Here is a 4,372-nt window from a genome sequence, read left to right as displayed (position 1 = left end):
GGTTCATGGTTTCTATACACAAAAGCTGCAGCTTCATACTTAAAAAAGAGAGTCATAAATCATCCGGCACAGTCACAACAACAGAGCAACCTTTGCCTGAGTTGTTCTGAGTGTCCCTTGTCTCTTCTTGTTGTCCTTCGATTCCTCCTCTTATTCTTTCCTTTATGTAATCAGGAGGAGATAGAAATGACTGAGGGAGATGATGGTAGCATTTCTGTAAGACTACCAGTTTATATGATTTGATGTGCTGTGTCACGGCTCTCATTGCACTCTGGTAATGGTAGCAGTTAGGCTGAACTAACTAAGAAAATACCTAACACACCCATAGCAGTCTTTATCACATCCATCTCTCGCTGGGTAAACTGCAGACTCATTTTTATCTCCTGTATTTCTCTGGTCATTTCATCAAATCTCCTGCTGTTTGTCTCCATAATTAGTTGCACAAAGCCTTTGAAGCACTCCTGCTGCTGGTTAAGCATCGCCATGAACATCTGTTTGTCATGATCCACGATATCTTTAACTTGCGCCGCTCTATGACACATTTCTTCTGCCTCCATATCCTCCGTCGCTTCTGATTTATCAGCTCTTTTCCCTCTTTGAGGCATTTTAGCAGTTGTAAAGTATGCTCAAAGACTTGAAATATAGAACAGACAAGATGAGCAGTAAAAACGTCTGCTCTCGCTTGCAAACCCGGAAATCACTCTCTTCTCATGCAGTGATTCAATAAGCTGAACAGGCAATCAGTGTGGTCTCTCTCAATGACAAAGCCCAACCGGCCGACAACAATTCAACATAGTGAATTGGCCAAAAAGCCACCAACAGAGGCCAACTATTGCCAATGGTGCAGGACACACAGGGAAGATGAGCCCCAACAGAGGCTGACCAATGGCCCCTCTGTTACACCTTAACAACAGTATCAAACCATTTGAGTGCAGTCATTTGTTGCTATGGTTATGAAAGACCACTTGAAGAAACCTCCTACTCTATGTTAGATATTAGTAAATGAGTTAGATAACTGTTAGACATTAATGTGTTAGTAATGCAGTTTATTAAGATTTAAAGTCTGCTCTAGTCTTTTTTTTTTCAAGGTTAGCAGACAGAATGTTGATTCTGAAAAGTGAACCATGACACCAATTCTTTTCTTGTATTAATCATGTGTTACAATATTATGTCTGAATAAATGAATGAATGCCTTAGCTACACACCATGTGACAACATACACACACATTGAAATTCTTCATTTTGTTATGACTAGGTAAAAATGCAGCTGCTAAAAACATGTGGAGCACTAGATAAAAGATGGAGTCTTCGGATTGACTTCATCTGGGTAAAGGGTTAGCCCAAACCTTATAAATGTATTAGGCTCTGTGTGGCCAGGGACTCCACTTTCCAGCAGCCTGTGTCTGTGTCTCTGGAAGGGGGAGCAACCTGGGTCGTGTGTGTAATTTTTACTTGTGGTTAAAATAAATCAGCACTAGATGAAGACGGACTCCTTCGTTATTCAGAGCTGTCCAATTAAAGAACTGGGGTATTACACCTATAACAAATCTGTAAGAGACAATATAGAGAATAAGATTGTCAGCTGGTAAATGTGTGTATAAAACACATGCCAACAGCTGGTGCTGAGAAAGTCAGGTTGTGGATTTCTCATCCCACCTCAACAGCATGCTTGTCACATTTTCAAGAATTTTAAAGAAATAGTTTAACATTTTGCAAAATATACTTATTCACTTTCTTTCTTTTAAATGTAATGACAAAATCAATACCACTCTCATATGAAGCTGAAGCTAAAGGATGGTTAGCTTATCTTATCTTAGCTTAGCATAAAGACTGGAAACAGAGGGAAACGGATTGCATGGCTCTGTACTTAAATCCAGTCTTTATGCAAAGCTAAGCTAACCTCTTCATCTGCATATTGACATTTATGACCGTGATATTGCAAGAGAAAGCAATTGTAAATAAATGGATTTGCCAAAACGTCAAACCATTAACACATTAATATATGTGTTTTATTTTTATCACAGATGTGTTGACTGTTAACAGCACATGTGGAAAAGTGTTGATCTGACCGTGTTTAGCTCCCATAACCTGTTCAGTGGTAGCATCTAAACACAGAAGCCTCCAGCCTCCTAAATGTCAAGCATGTGTGTGAAGTAGAGTCCCAGCTGGGGGTCTGTGGTGCAAAGGTTTGACAAGCTGCTGTTTTCTCTCCTTGAGTGTATGTGTGAGTTTGTCTCTCTCAACTGTTTGTTGCAGGGGTGACCAATCCTGGTCCTCAAGGGCTGCTGCCCTGCTTGTTTTCCAACTACAGTATCTCTGCCCTACCCACTGCTATTTACCTGGATTGAGGACTGGGACTGGCGAGCCCTGCTATTGAGTGAGGGATGCAGGGATGTGAACACACCACTGTACTGGTGGAAAATCAGTTAAAAAGCTGTAAAATTCAGGACAGGTGGCAGCAGGACATTCTGTTGTACATTTGATCTATGAAAGTACTCTGTTGTTTATTTATTTCACAGTGTAGCCCAAGTACAGTATGTCCACTCCATCCTCTTATCTTTTCTAATCATTCTCTGCTTAATCTCTGCAACATAACACTATCCCATGATGCATTTCCTGGCCGACCTTTGTCCCCACTACTTCCTGTGGTCGTGCATCCAGTCCCGTTCATATATCCTACCTGGGGGACACATATCAGCACTAGGGATTTGCACAGTTCCGATATTCCATAGTCATTAGTACAAATGTTATTCTTTATCTCCTATCAACAGGAGGTAAGTCAAAAAATAGCTGTCAGGTATTTCCACATCTATGATGATTTGCTTATCTTTGGCTTAGTGCTATCAAATAGTTGTACTGTGTGTGTCTACTGTGCTATCTTCCTAGCTCTCTGGAGATTCTTACTTTCCTGTGCAGAAGGGTGGCTCAGTTTTAAAATCATACAATGACATACAGCTCACAGGAATGCAGGTTTTCCTGTGTCCATGGAAGTCCCTGCTGCACAAATTCAGATTTCTCCAGTTCTAATGAACATCAGTCATCATCACAACATGGCAGGCCAACGGTGAGGAACAGTAAATGTCATGCGTGAGAGCCTTGCAAATTCACTGCTACTTGGAATGATGAAGTACAGCATGAGTCCCCATAAAACACATGCAATATACAACCAGCTCATCTTCTTCCAAACTTAAGACTATATTTCCATGCAGTTGAAACCTAGCCCTTGGCTGTCAGTAAGCCTCAAGACCTCTCTGGCCCCACCCTGCTCATTCTCTGATATGTACAACTTATTGGATATTAAGGAGAAGTGGCACACACGCTTTTATTCATACTTCAAACTTTTGTCCACATGTGCTTGACACTTTCCAAGTATGAAGTGATGTCTCCACATTGTGTCTGTGTGTACCAATTTTTTTGTCTGAGCACATGTCTGCACAGAGTCCGCCCTGACCCATGCAGACCTGGGAAGATAATGAAATTTACATCACTGTACTGTACCAGACATACAGACCTAAAAAGCATATAATCAGAACAAGAAAAACAGTGAGAAACTAGAAAATTGCATTTTCTGAAAAAAATGTGTATGGATGCTGAGTGCTGAAAGATCGCCCTGAAAATGCTGAACATTTTCACACCTGAATGGTTTTGCTAGCTGAAAGTATGCAGAATTAGAATTTCTCTATTCATTTCGATGGGGCAAAATTTTCAAAATAAAGCTAAATATTTCAAAAGTATTAAACTTCAAAAAATTCTGAAGAGAAGCATGAATGTCCTTGAAGTGCTGAACATTTTGATAGCTGAAAGAGCTGCAAGTATGCTGAAGTAGAAGATTCCATTCATTTGAATAGGGCAAGATTTTCAAAATAAAGCTAAATATTTCAAAAGTATGAATTTTAGCAAACTGCTGAATAGTAGTATGAATGTCCGTGAAGAGCTGAACATTTTGATAGCTGAAAGAGCTGAAAGTATGCTGAAGTAGAAGTTTCCCATTCATTTGAATAGGGCAAGATTTTCAAAATAAAGCTACATATTTCAAAAGTATTTTAAAAAGTATGAATGTTACAAACAAGAGAAATACAAGCAGTAATGTCCTTGAAGAGCTGAACATGTTGATAGGTGAATGGCTTTTCTAGCAGAAAGTATGCCAAAAAACGTACGGAAGAAACCAGAATAATAAACTAGAGAAATACATTTTCTGAAGAAAATGCATATGCATGCTGAATGCTGAAAGATTGCCTTGAAAATGCTGAACATTTTGACACCTGAATGGTTTTGCTAGCTAAATTATGCTGAAGTAGTTTTCCCATTCATTTGAATGGGGGAAATTTTTCAAAATAAAGCTAAATATTTTAAAAGTATGAAGTTTAGAAAA

At 39.3% G+C, this 4,372-nt stretch overlaps 1 protein-coding gene across 3 annotated transcripts in view; it reads right to left on the bottom strand.

The window, feature by feature from the left end:
* zeb1b (zinc finger E-box binding homeobox 1b) overlaps window positions 1-4,372 on the bottom strand; it is a 97,988-nt gene that overhangs the window by 25,496 nt on the left and 68,120 nt on the right. The window lies entirely within an intron of this gene.

The sequence above is a fragment of the Monopterus albus genome, unplaced genomic scaffold (assembly GCF_001952655.1).
Source record: "Monopterus albus unplaced genomic scaffold, M_albus_1.0 scaffold336.1, whole genome shotgun sequence".
In the NCBI taxonomy this organism is placed as follows: domain Eukaryota; kingdom Metazoa; phylum Chordata; class Actinopteri; order Synbranchiformes; family Synbranchidae; genus Monopterus; species Monopterus albus.
Note: the sequence above shows the minus strand (reverse complement) of the source record. Positions and strands in the feature narration are given on the sequence as shown.